Genomic DNA, 14846 nt, shown 5'->3' on the forward strand with positions numbered 1-14846 from the left:
TGTTCAGACGGACACTCCAGGATACACATTTTACTCTGTTCCACACAACACATGGAACTGTGTTGAGTACAGGCTGCTCTCACCACTAACCCCCCTCTCCCGACTGGGCGTCACATCCCACTTTCCACGCACACTGTCTGACCATTCTGCGATCTAGATGGTTTTGTCACTACCTCTTAGCGTTAGACATGAATGCCACTGGCAATATTCGTAAAATGCTTTATTAGGTGAGGTCTTCCGAGAAGAGCTTTGTACATCTATTGTGGACTAGTTTGAACTTAGTGTGGGCTCAGTCGCTACACAGGCTACTCTGTGTGTAGCATTCAAGGCCTGCATATGGGAGGACTTTTTTTTCAAAACATGCTGACATCTTGGAGGATATAGAAAACTCTTTTACACAAATCACAATACAAGACATATATGATACAGCTGTTCAATGCAGACACAAAACACACAGCCCTGCTTGAAGAGTTCCATGTGCTTGCTGATTTGGAGGTGGTCCCCTTTAGAAAACATGCCCGTGCTAGGCGATAAAAGAGAAGGAAACTGCCCGGGCCATACCCTGGTGCGACTGCTCAGACCCTCACAGGGCACTGGTTAAATTCCAGATCTGCTTCTGCAGGATGGCTCCCACATGACCGATAATGCTGTCATTGTGGCAGAGCCTCAGTAATAGTATAGGCAACTCTATGCCACCCATAATACAGATGTGGGGGATGAAATGAAAAAAAATACCTTTCAGAGATTACCATGGCTTGACTCTCTCTCAGCGAACCTATCGCCCTGGAGGAGGAGATACAAGCAATAGATTCTCTATATGGCTCCAAAGCTCTAGGCCTTGACGGCCTCATGGGTGTGTTTTCCAAAAATCAGCTAACTACTGCCACATTTGCTGGACATGTAGGCTGAGCCCCTTGAGTCCAGCTTCCTCCCTCCTAATCCTCCAGAGACAATGGTGGTCCTGCTACTAAAGCCAGGTGAGGACACCTTGCAATGTTCATCATACCAACCCCAGTCTTCACTTAATTTTGACAACAAAATTCTTGCTAAAATTCTTGCTAAAATCCTTGCGGCTCGACTGACTCTTTTGCTCAATACAGTCATCTCACCCTTGGAATCCAGTTTTGTTCCACTTCGCTCCACCTCCCTCAATTTGTGCACGCTGTTCTTGGTGGTAGACAGAATTTCTCCAGAGATGCCTGCGGTGGTGGCCTTCCTAGACACAGAAGCTTTTGACTCGCTGGAGTAACCTTTTCTGCACCCCACGCTCCAAACTCTAGGCCTCCCCAAGAGGTTTACATCCATTATTATGTTACTGTATACTCCCAGTCAATGGTGCAGTTACATGATAATGGATTACTTACCACCCCTTTCAATATCACCAAAGGGACGAGACAGGTTTGCCCACTGTCACTGTTAGTATTTATTATCGCCATGGATTTCCCTAGTTCATCATCTGCAAGAATAACACCGCCTCCGTGGCCTTCAATTCAGGTCTGGCCCCTTATTAGTTTCCCTGTACGAAGATGAGATTCTGCTATTAGCGTGGCACCCTGTGGACAACTTGGCCACTATATTGCATGAGATTGTACTTTGCCTCAACATCAATTAGGGCAAGTCTGAACTGTTCCCACTTACGGATGCCACAGTCCCTTGGGTGGGAAACATCTCCCAATGTGGGGTATGAACTCAGTTAGGTATTTGGGAGTTCACATTCGCAGTGAAAAGGAGCAAATTCTCCATTTGAATTATGCCCCATCCATTGACTACCCTATCAGCGCAGATTGTGTGGTGCATTTGATTACTGCTTTCAATGACTGGCAGGATCACTATCATTAAGTTAGTAGTTTCCCGTCATTTTTTATATTTCTTTTTTAATATACCCATCCCTCTCACTAACTCTTTTTTTGCAACGCTGAGATCCCTGCTTCTCTGCTTGGTCTGGGCTGGTCGTAGGCCCTGAATTGGTTGATACACACTAATCCTTCCATAAGAACACGGATGCCTCAAGTACATTTTCATATTACTGGTATCATAAACATCTGGGTCTACCATATGACAAGCCCAAATGGGACTAAGTGGGAGCGCTGCCCTTACATGCTATATTACCACAGAGGATACCGTTAGACCCTGCTGATATCCAGACCCTCTCTATGACCAATTGGGCTTGGAATAAGCTCCTCCAGTTACTTGGCAGAGGGGTAGTGTACTCTCCCTCCTTACCTATCATGGATATCCACAGGTTAGCACCTGGTAGTGAACTACTGGCCAAGTGTTCACTATCCCGCAATGAACTACACACATTCGGAGATCTTTTTCTTGATGGGCACATAATATCACATGCAGGTGATACTCGCTTTGCAGAAGCCACCCGATGGACCACTTTGTGTTGCGCTGCCTACACAGAGCTTTGTGGGTGCAAGTCTCCACCTATCCCTTACCCCACCGAAGAGTTCAGACCACTAACAACACTGAAAACTGAGCCGAACGCCAGACACATGGGGGGTTATTCCAACTTTGGAGGAAGTGGTAATCCGTCCCAAAAGTGACGGATATACCACCAGCCGTATTACGAGTCCATTATATCCTATGGAACTCGTAATACGGCTGGTGGTAAATCCGTCACATTTGGGACGGATTACCACCTCCTCCAAAGTTGGAATAACCCCCATGGTGTCCAAACTATATCATACAAGTTTGACACAGCTATCGAAATGGGATGGAAATCTCAGAGAGACATGGGAACAAGAAGTGCAACGCCCGATGACGGAGAAAATCTGGTATCATTGTTGCCAGCAAACTCAGCTCATATCCAGGAATCATAGACACAAACTCATACATTTAAAATTTTAAGGCGTGCAGATACGACTCTGAGTACATTAGCCAGAATTGACCCCTCCAGGTCCTCGCATTGCCCAAAGTGCGGTGCAGAGGAGGCCTATTTTGCACACTTGATTTGGGCATGCACTAGCATAGGGGGACTGGAGGGATGTCTTCTATTTGCAATCCCGCATAATAGGAACCACTCTGGATCCAGATCCACTCATCGCCTTATTGGGATATATGTGGGATTTGCCAATGGGGATCTGCAGATTCACTGCACCAGCACTATTGCCGGCAAAGTAGGAAATTGCTTTATACTAGGGTAGCAGTAGTGCCCCAACCACTCAAACCTGGTTCAAAAGCATAACCCACTGTGATGCTAACAGTAAGATATGTGCTAAAGCATTACCACCTGCCTCCAGACACAAAAATATCTGGGGCCCAATCAGAAACTACCATATGTAGCAGGAATCCCAGGACCCAGTCTAAACCACACTGATTATGCTACACTAGTACTACATACCCCCTGACACTTCCCTGCTTGATGATGGAATGCATAATGGTCTACTGTGATACCTGTTGTTCTTTTGCACTATCTAATTTTACATGCACTGTCACTGATTCTGAACTATTTTTAAATGGTGGAGTAAATGTGCCTTGCTAATGTGGCAAAAAGGTCCTTTCTCTGTAATTATGTTATGTACTATGGTCATTCTTGTTTTTTTTTTCTTTCTTCTGTTGCTTGAGTTTACACCACCTGCGACTGACCATTGCAATGTGGTTATATTTGCTGCAAAACTAATAAATACAGGGGCATATTTATACTCTGTCTGCGCCGTTTGTGCGTCAAAGATTTTGACGCACAATCAGCGCAAACGTTGCCCCGTATTTAAACTTTGACGCCCGAGCCCACGGACGACAAAATTCCGCCGTGTGCGTAATTTTTTGGATGCGGCAACCCGCCTTGCGTTAATTATATGCAAGGTAGGCGTTCCTGTCCAAAAAATGGCTTAAAGGGCCGTGCGTCGTATTTATGCTTTTGGGCAAAAATGACGCACGGCCTGGAGGCGGAGCCAGAAAATGACGCACAGCCCGATTTGCATCAAAAATTAACTCCTGGGTCAGGGCAGGAGTTAAAATGGAGCAAACACACCTGTATTTAATCAGAACACACAGAACAAACAGCAGAGCAGCAGAGCAGCAACAGGGAGCCATGGAGGTGATACTAATCCAGTGTGCACGCAGACGCAGAGCCCAGCAGCAACAACAGCAGCTACAACAACACCAGCAGGGACCCCAAAGGCAGCGCAGAAGGCAGGAGAGGATATTCCGCCCAAGAACCACCCTTAAGGGTCTCAGGGAACACAATATCATACAGAGGTACCGGTTGAACTGGCAGGCCATTCAGCAGCTGCTGAGCAACATTGAACAGCAGTTGGCCCCCACTTTGGTGACACCCCGCACCATCCCAACAGAAACAAAGCTGCTTGCCGTACTTCAAATGCTGGCAAGTGGCTCTTTCCAAATAACTGGTGGCCTGGTTGGCAGAATATCACAACCATCATTCTCCGCTTTTTTGCCCAAAGTACTGGATGCCATCATTCGACATCCCACCACATCTGCTTCCCTAACACACTGCAGAAGCAGCAGGAAACAAAACAGGGGTTCTACCTCATCAGTGGCTTCCCACACGTCCTTGGTGCAATGGACTGCACACATGTACGCCTTGTGCCACCTGCTGCAACTGAACACCTCTACCGCAACAGGAAGCACACACATTCCATCAACGTGCAGGCCATAGTCGATCACCAGGGATTGATCACCAACATCGTGGCTAAATATCCTGGGAGTGTACATGACTCATACATCTTCCGTCACTGCACCATCAATGAACACTTCCAGGATGGACGGTATGGCAATGGACTACTTGTTGGTAAGTACAAAAACCTACTTATATACACACTGCACAGCAACCCTCTAGGTCACACAACACATACACCACAACAGCAACATGTGAACAGGAACATACTGAGGTCGTGACATCGCTAGCCATGTTTCTTAGCTCACCATTGAACCTGTCACACATCGGAAATTAATGTACAGCCTAATGTTAAGACGTCAAAGATCACAACGTGTGGAGTGGGTTGCACAAATGTCACCTTGCAAAATGTAAGTGTCCCAATGACCTTTACATTAATCCATTGCCTAAGTCTAAAGGTATGGGATGTCCAGGGTACATTGATATGAACGTGTTAACAACACTGTCAATTTTAACTGTGCATGGAACTATCATCTCACCCCCAGTGAAGACACACGTACACCTGTATCACAAGTCACAATGCTAGGAAGGGCACACTGTACTCCAAATCCCAAAACATACTGCTGACAAATGGTTAGCAGACAAACACTCGTTCAGCCAAGGAAACAACACAATGCAGATGGTACAGCCTACAAGCATAGGATGCCACATTAGTACACAAAAGAGTCACAGACAACACAAGACAACTACTGCCATGAAAGGTCTTTTCAATAGTGCCAGCTGCATCAACATGATCCCAATCATTTTCTCTTGCAGCTGATCAGGGGTATGGCATCCAGCCATGGATCATGACACCATTTGGCAACCCAAGTACTGCTGCAGAGCGTGCATACATCGACGCCCATAGGAGGACACGCAACATTGTCGAGCGGACCTTCGGCATCCTCAAGTCAAGGTTCCGCTGCCTCGATATCACTGGTGGTAGCCTCCTATATTCCCCCAAGATGGTCTGTAGGATCATCCTCACATGTGCAATATTGCACAACATTTGTATCAAAAGAAACATTCCCCTCCTGGAACCAGAGCCACACATGCTTGAAGAGGAGGATGCTGGCCTGCAACAGGAGGGGGAACTACAGAACACAGCCGCTGGTATTACCAGGCGGCAACAGACTGTAAATAATTTCTTCTGAATATGATCACCTTCACCACTTTAGTTAACGAATTGAAATAAACACCTATTCTAATCACCATATCATGGTCTGGCTCTTCCTTTTTGCACACCTTCATCTCTACTTATCAGAATAAGAGTGTTGCCTCATGGAGCGTTGCTGAGATACTGAGTAGGACACAGAACATCCCAGAGCTAATGTGATGCCTAACATACAATGGTCACATACACACACACTCTTAATGACATATATCATGTACATATCTCTTTGAAGGCCAATAGCAGAGGACCACAACTATTTCACACATACATGTTGAAAGCTAGGTCCAACGCAGCATATGGCACACAACTAAGACACCATCACTCAAGCCTCATACATGAGGCAGTCAATGTGCTTTGGCATCAGTAACAGGAATGCCTGACCAGACCCTTGACAGCAGTAAGTCCAACTGCATCCAATATTTGCAAGGAATATCTGTGACTAGAGTTCCCTAGAAGCAGAACATAGACAGCACAAGTGCCACACATATGACATGCATTGCGCACATGATATTCCATGTACATGTCAGCCCATTTCCTAACTCCTGACACACCCATGCACCTGGTCACAACCCACCTGTCGGAAGAGGTCCCTGGAATACTAAGATGTGTACCCTGATATTACCTCCTCTACACACACAGACCAACATTAGCAAACCAGTGTGCTACACCCTTTCCTATGGTATGCCATTGTCATAGAACATCTGACTGCAAGGACGTCAGGTCAATTTATACACTGTCTTCTAGTTTCAAAGCCCTGTTAGCACATGTAGATTGCTTCCCCTTGTGAAAATGTCTGTTGTCCCTTAGAATGCAAGTCTCACCTACAGGACTGGTGAGAAACAGATGCAGCCCACACCTGTGATCACCTCCATGCTCAACACCCATTTCGAAAAGCACTGCCCCTGCTGATGCCTGGAACAGCATAGGAGTTGCCATTATGTCAAATACACAGTCAAGCATTGATACTAATTAAGCCGTGTAACACAGCCCTTGGGTTCATTTGTCACCTTCAAAAACACAGGACGTACACAGTTTGACATGTCAACTGTCTAGTTTGTCCTCAAAACAGTCTCAGTCAGACCACTGATTACGTAACTTGTCAAGTAACTGGATCCTGAATCACCTTGCATTCTGTCAGCCTGACTGGCAACTGCCTGTGCGTCACACTAAAGTATCCCTGTGTCTACATATGTACCACACTTGCGTTAGCAAATCTCTCATTCATCAGGGGGCATTGGGCATGGGCTTCTTCCATGCATACCCAAATACATTGTATAGCATCATCTGCCTTTTAACTGTACCATTTGAGTTACATCCTCTTGGAAAAGCAAAATTCCTGGCCCATCCCTTGTCTGGGTTGCATTTATGTATGAATGACAAAGTGTGACAGTGTCCCAGGGCAGTAGGCAGGGATGGGGTACGGGGCTTTCAGCACAACCAGCAACCTCTGATAATGTCCATGAATAATACACAAATGTCAGGACCCTGACAGTTCACACGCAGCATCACAGTGCGCACAACATAGTGATGGGCCGCGTGTGGTGAATAGCTGTGAGAATAATCAGCACAGAGGCTATGATGTTCCCAGATGCAGTGGGAAGTGCAGAGGCCAACCTGTGTACAAATGTTCTAATGACACCTGCCGGAACATGACACCTGAGACATTATCTCACTCAGCACACCAAGGTTGCCCTGTTGACTGTCTCATTACACGTCCTTAGTGACAGGGTGGGACCATCCACATGTTGGTTCACATGTCCACATCTACTTTACTCACATTGATCAACCAAGGCTACTCAGTAGATACAGGAATAGCTGCCACTGACTCATGATGAGTCCTGGACCCAACTGTGACAAATTACACCCCTAACAATCTACAGGATCATCATTGGACCACACACATGAACAAGACACCTATGTGCAATTGATCACTGGAAATAAGTGGATACGTGCTGTCTTGTATGCTGGTCCACCACAGCCACTTGATAGTTGGGGCTCACTTCTATGGCCTCAACTGTGGTGTCATCATACATATGAGATTCACCCTTGTCTGTCTGTGCAAACAACATGGTACCCACTTCCTCAATGCATGTGTATGACTCACTGTGGGATTCTCCAAGTAGTGCCTAGTAAGCTCTTACCAATACTATAGGACATAGGATGTAGAAAATGTGGACCATTGACATGAACAAGCGTCTGCCATCCATCTGATGCATGCTATGTCACATGTGGTGTCTACGTGACCCTAAAACTTGGAAGTACACTTTACCGGTGTTGTTACATGTATGACTAACACATGCCCTCGCTCATTTTCAATTTGACTTGCATCTAAGGATTGGACACATGGACGTCACATTCATACAACCATAAGTACAATTATGCTTCATGTGATACACACACTTGGTCAACGAACACATTAGTTGTCAAAGCACACACTTTGAGCCAAAGGCATTTGGGTATTGTACATATGTCAGTCACATTGCTATCCTCTCCTTATGCCAAACATGCACAATTTGTGCAACACATATATGTAGGCCACACTTATGACCATCTATTGCGTCAGCCAACTGTAAAAATACTGTGAAGGGTGTAGTGGATCATGTTCCGCTGCAGTATGATGTCACACATGTGAACATACACCATCAACACCATACTGTCTTCAATGAGCCAATCTCTGATGTGTTCCAAATGTAAAATAACCAAAAAACAAGTAAAAATGCCCCAAACCAGTTAATGCACTGTAATTTTGACATCCCTAGCGTTGTGCGTAATTTTTTGACAACCAAAACTGTATTTGCGTCATTTTGTTTGACGCACAGGAGTGAAATTTAGCCCGCATCCAGATATTTGTACAGTCCATGTATCATTATGTGGATGCGGTTAATATTCACGTCTGTGCGTCAAAAAAAATGACGCAAATACAGTTTTGGAAAACAAAAAATTACGCATAACGTGAAAAAGGCGGGACTTTTCATACAGGTAGTGATGTAATAGGATATTCTGTCTACAGATCATGTACAGTGGGTGTACTTTCACTTTCACTTTGCAGTCTATGATCCTTCTAGACTGTGTGGCTGTGTAGAGAGTGTTGTCCTGAGATTTTGTGCTGTTTTTGTCCTGTGTGCTATCTGTAAAGTCCATTTGTGAAATAAATATTGTTTGTGTATACTACAGAACTGTGTTTTATCTACATTTGTCCATTTATCTTGTGTTTTTCTCGTTTGTGGGAGTCTGCTGTGGGTAGTGTTAGTTTGGGGATAGTTGGGCTCTTTTAGTGTTTAGGTTAACTTTTTTTCTGTCTTTTTACCCCTACCTTCCCCCTTTTCCCCTTTCTATTTCTTTTACCCCTATTCCATATCATCACTTATAAGTATGTCTGGTAGGCCACGTCTTGGCATGATGGGGGAAGAGGAGCTGGGGGGCTTCATCTGGCTGGTGCCGCATTTCTTGCCGCTCATGATCCAGGCAGGGGGCAGGGTCATACAGGGGTATCCGACAGAGGCGCGCAGAATCCGGTGGGGAAAGGTGCTGCATCACCTGCAGCGTGTGTATGCCAGCCAGAGGAGTGACCACCAGCTGAAGCACCGGTGGGCTGATCTCATCACCAGGGAGCAGGATCTCTTGGACCACCTGGGAATCATGATTGGTGGTACTGTTGGTGAGTACGAATTATGTTAATGTGCATGATTAAATGCTCTGTTGTGACATCAGGGGATTAGTGCAATGTCTGCCAGCTAACTTGCTGACTGTGTGTAATGCTGGGGTAATATAAGGGGATCATTGATGCACTATGGCAAGGATCACAATTGCTAGCTGTCAGGTAGCACGAGCTCAGCTAACTTACAGGTTACTTTTCCATGAAGGAAATTGGTGCGGCCTTTTTGTTAGAACAGCTAACAAAATATGAGCCAATCATGCCTATATAGGGTACTATTGACAGAGAAGTACAGATGTACCAACATTTAGGCCAACTATGTTGACGCAATTGCTAGACTGACTTTAGAATCACTACATGATGCTGAAAATGAGTGCTGCCTTCACGTAAATTGATAATAGCAAAGTGGCTCAGACATATGTCTCATGTGAGTCTGGTGAGTGTGGAAGGAAAGCGTTCACAAAAGTACTATGAATGTGTGGGATTATTGTGTTCCTTGATCTTTTTGGATACATGTCAGTTCTTGATTTGAAAACATCATGAAAAGGTGTAAGGTGCCCTCAGCTAACATCTTAAGATGTTTTTTTGAATTAGTTGAGCCACAATCCAAATATGGATGGCAGTCCAAGTGTATGCACATGGCGTCACATCTCCATGGTTGGTGCAAATCACCATAGCTGGGCCACATCAATTGACTATACTGTAACAACAGGATGGCTTACAAAAGTACCTGCCCCTCCCTCTGAACATTGGGCCTATGCGCAATAAATGTGTCATGGCCACAAGGCATGTTTGACTGTTAATGCAGTCCTCAAGTAACCAGACTTTGGATGTCTCTCTTGGATGCACAGGATGAGACGATTACACTTCATATTTTTTAGTGCTCACCTATTATGTATGTGTGCAGATATGTGTGTAACTGTCACAGGAGACCCATGCTATGTACAAGTTGGCCGTGATATATCAGATCCAGTACCATCATGTCTGAATGGCTGCCATTTCATTATTAAGCCTACACATTGTAAATGTTTATGAAATTGTTGCACTGTGCACAGATTTTGAGCACATTTCTTCCTTCCATACCTTACAGGTGGACCTGCACCCTACACTGTGGGAGAGGTGGTGACATTTGAGGACCCCGACCACTCCAGTGAGTGTTGATATGTCTGTTATGTGTTATGTTTGCTGGTTATGGACTCGTGTGAGTTGGACGCATAGCAAGGTGTGATGCGTTGGGCAAGCTTTTCTCTTGTTCCATGAGTGGGAATGCAGTTCTCACATGTTTTGAGTTTGCCAATGCGTATCCAATGGTATCATGTAGGGATTGTAGGACATCCCTGTAGGCCCCACTGTGAGTACAGGGGATAGTCATGTGTATGACACTTGTATCACCAAGAGTCGCAATGGAAGTCAGCCCCAATTTAGTCAGCTTGTTAGACCCACATTCTCTAAGATTGGTAGAGCTAATAGCTTTCCAATAGACATCTGCTTCCCTATTTACCTACGTTATTTTGAAACAGTAGGTAGAACCTCCTAGCAGCATGCACTTCCACATGTAGTGCAACAAGTCTGTGGAACCTGAGTGCAATGGCCTAGGTGTGCATGCAATTCATGATCATGGGTGTTCTAGCAACTCTGTGTCTGATGTAAGTCAGGCCTCACTGGAAGTATATGTTGTGTTCTAAGTTCTGCATTTCCTTACATGTCTGACCCTATGAGTGCTCTAGGGTTTGCTGACTCCTAGTTGTAGATAGACCTTACCTGTGGTGTGTCTGTAGAGACAAACATGTGTGAAGTTTCCTATACACTCCTCGGTGTACATGTTGTTGGCAAATTATAGTTGTTTATCCACCGCCCCCCCTCAAACACGGCCATGGGTTTGTGAATGGGGTACCTAGTACTGATGCTGCCAGTATGTTACACATACATGTGAATAAGTGACGGTTTGGTTGCATACTAGTATACACACTCAGGTTTGGCACTTGGTACTATACTGGCAAGTCCAGTTACAACTTGCAGACCATGTGGCTTTAGTTTTGCTTTCCGTACACTGACATTTGTAGCCCAGGTCTTGGCGGAGGATATGCAGCATGATTCTTAGATGATAACTGTCAGAACTCAGATTGCAAGTCAAAGCCAGTTATTACCCATCTTGTAGGTTATGGATGTGCTTTGTGTGATGTGACCTTTGTAGTCTGGCCTGCCATATACTTCCTCAGGGACATTCAATGCTCTGTATTTTGATATGAGCTGTTACAAGTACAGTAGATGTAATGTCTGATTAACTTGCTGTGCCATTTCACACAATGCAGTTCCTAATGTAGAATATCTGCATTTGTATTCACAGCTGCTAACATGACTCCAGACCAGGTTTGTGAATTTCAGCGCCGGGCCATGCGGTATCAGCACATCCTGCTGGTGGAGTCGGGGTTCCGGAGGATGGCCCGGCGATATCGCCATGAACGGGCCTCCGGGGCATGGCGAGCCTTCCCACAGGGTGGGCCTACTTTGCCCACCACAGCCATCACCAGCACAACCACCAATCAGAGCCAGGTGGCCCCACCCACAGCTGCCACTGTTGGTCCAACATCTGCTGGACTTCCTGGCCCCAGCATTACCACCGGTGCAGGACAGCCCACACAGGCCTCCTCCACCGGTACCCAGACTGCCACCGCTCCATCTGTTGACCCTGCAGCCTTCAACAGAATGGAACATAAGATGGACAAAGTGCTGCGCAAGTTGAGCCACCTGAGCTGGGACGTGCGGCACATTAACCGGCGGGTCAAGGACATTAAGAGGACCCTCCTGAGGGCCAACCTCTAGACACTTTTTTTGATGGACATGATTCCCTCCCCTCCCTCCTCTTTCCTTGTTCTTATAGTTAGTGGGCTTAGGGGGCTTAGTGTTAGGTTAGTATAGGCTGTTAGTTTAGTTAGTATTAGTGGGTGGGGAATGCTCATTCTTTATATTTTTACTTATTAAGTGTGTTTGGCTATGTTGGGGTTCTTGTGTGTTAAAAAAAAAAAGAAAACAATAAAAATAAAAATACCAAAAATATATATATTTGTTTAGGATAGTATAGTATGTGTTTAGGTTAGTATGTGTTGTCCTCCATGTGTCCCGTCTCATAAGGCGGGTGGGGGGTAGATGTTTAGAACGTTTTGTTACATGTGATAAGTAAGTGTAGCTTAGGTTAGTTAGGGACAGTTGTGGGTAATGAGTAGTCAGGGTAGATTAGGGTAGGTAAGATTTTTCCCTCAGTTTCCTCATCTGTGGTTAGCATTTAATAAATATTTGGTTACCCCTTAATAGTATGTGTTGAATGGTACTTGATCGTGGGTTTGGATTCAGTGTACATCAATTTGGTACTATAACATCTGTGTCCTATGCTACAAATAAATCCCAACTGAGCTGTACGATTGGCAGCTAGCCCAGAGCTACCTTGCAAAGTGTCGACCCTTTGTTGCAACCACCAATCACAGTTAATATGGATCCCAATGTGTTTCTGTTGATAAGTGTGTTTTCAAAGTCAATAACAGTGCTTCCAGACTTGATATTGGGGAAACAATTTTAGGTCTGACTGCAGTGTGATGATCATGCACACCCTTATAAGATGAGTTCTCATTGGCAATCTTGTATTCTTGTCTTCAGGACCCTCATACATCGTTTGTGACACAGTTCCGCATGATTACCTATTTGTATGTTAACTCAGACACCTTCATTTGTGCAGTTTTTGTAGTGTTTACTCAGATTAGTGTGTCATGTTTATTGTGTTATTTTTGCATGTTTACAACATTTTGCGACCACTATTTGATGACTTAGTTATCCCCTGAGGAAGCATTCTTCTGTCCAACACAGCATGGTGGTATTAGGTTTCTCACTTCATCCGATTTGTCCCTCAGGAAGGTCAGAGTATGATGCAATCATGGGCACTGTGCAGAATTCTCTGACTATATATTATCAGGACAGTTGTATTGACAAGCTACATAATTTGACAGTAGGCACATTTCAGTTATCTACTTCACAGTTGATATGTCACATTACCCAGAGACAGATGTGTTGTGTAAGTACTATTTATTGAAAAGTGCTGTAGTGCTATCTGTACATTGTCCATGATTGTGAGTCCATTATAGTGACATTTTAAATTAGGATCCAACACAAGGGGTTACAGAAATGCTTTTGACATGCTGGGGTTGATGTTTCAGACTGTGCAGAGGGACAGGATTTGGCAATGAGTAGGAGAGAGACAATCACTGGGCTGGGTGACAAGATATACAGTGGTTTGCAGAACAGTGCTCGAGTAAAGTTGTTGCAAGACTGGCAAGTTACAATGCGCAGGACCTTGGTAAATGTGGGCCAGGTGGCAGGGACTAATGCTTCCGGGTCATTTTCCTTGTGAATGTGATCTGTTCCGTGTCTTCTTCTGATGTGTGTGTTGCCTGCTTTGTCCTTGTTGTTATTGGTTGTGAAGGGGCAACACACACCTCAGTGTTAGAAGACGTGGAGTCAGACATCCCGGTCACTGCTCCCTGTGAAGGTCTTAAGGGCAGTACTGCAGCAAGGAGGGTCTGCTGGTTCTTGAGAATAGCAGCCACATCACGATGGTAGGCAGCCAGGTCGGCCCTGAGGGAATCATGATTGTATTCGTGCATGCAGTGGAAGGTTTGGGGTGCGAGGTGTTGTGGCAACTCCCTTACTGCAGTGGTGAATTCCTTGACAGTTTCGTGTAGTCCTTGCAGTATGGATGTTAGGGCTTGCGTAGCTGCTGCCTGATCTGCAGATGACATCATGCATGAACGCACCCCCTCAAGGCTGGCTGCCATATTTTGCATCCCCACCGCACCTCCTTGGCGAGCTCCCGCTGTACTCCAACTACAGTTCTCTCAAAGCTGGTGCCAGTGTCGTCTGAGTCGTCAGCTATATTGGAGCTGGCAGGTCTTACAATTGAGGTGGTGGGTGGATCCTCTGCGATGGCTGCTTGTTCTGTGCTCCTCCTTGTGACTGAAGGTGGGGTCTGGAGGGTTTCAAGGACCTTTTGGATAGTCTCCTGGGGAATGTTTATCAGCTCGTCATCCATGTCATCAGGGAAATCTGGGACAGGCATATCGGCAGGAGATCCATCTTCCTCTGCAATGAAACAGGGTACAATTAGTGTGTCTGTGTTATGGCAATTTTGATGTGACGTGCCTGCCTTTTGATGAATTCACTTTGTGATCTTGTTTTGTGTTAATTTCTCCAGTCCTTCAGATGGGCATTCTTCCAGGCCTATGTCCCACCTGTGTGTCACATGTATGTTATTGAGTTATCAGACTTGTCAGCCTCATCGCCTCTAGGTGTTGATTTATGCCAAATAGAGAATTGCCACCTTCTTTTCCCACTCGACCCTCCGTGTACAT

Source organism: Pleurodeles waltl, chromosome 4_1, assembly GCF_031143425.1.
Source record: "Pleurodeles waltl isolate 20211129_DDA chromosome 4_1, aPleWal1.hap1.20221129, whole genome shotgun sequence".
In the NCBI taxonomy this organism is placed as follows: Eukaryota; Metazoa; Chordata; class Amphibia; order Caudata; family Salamandridae; genus Pleurodeles; species Pleurodeles waltl.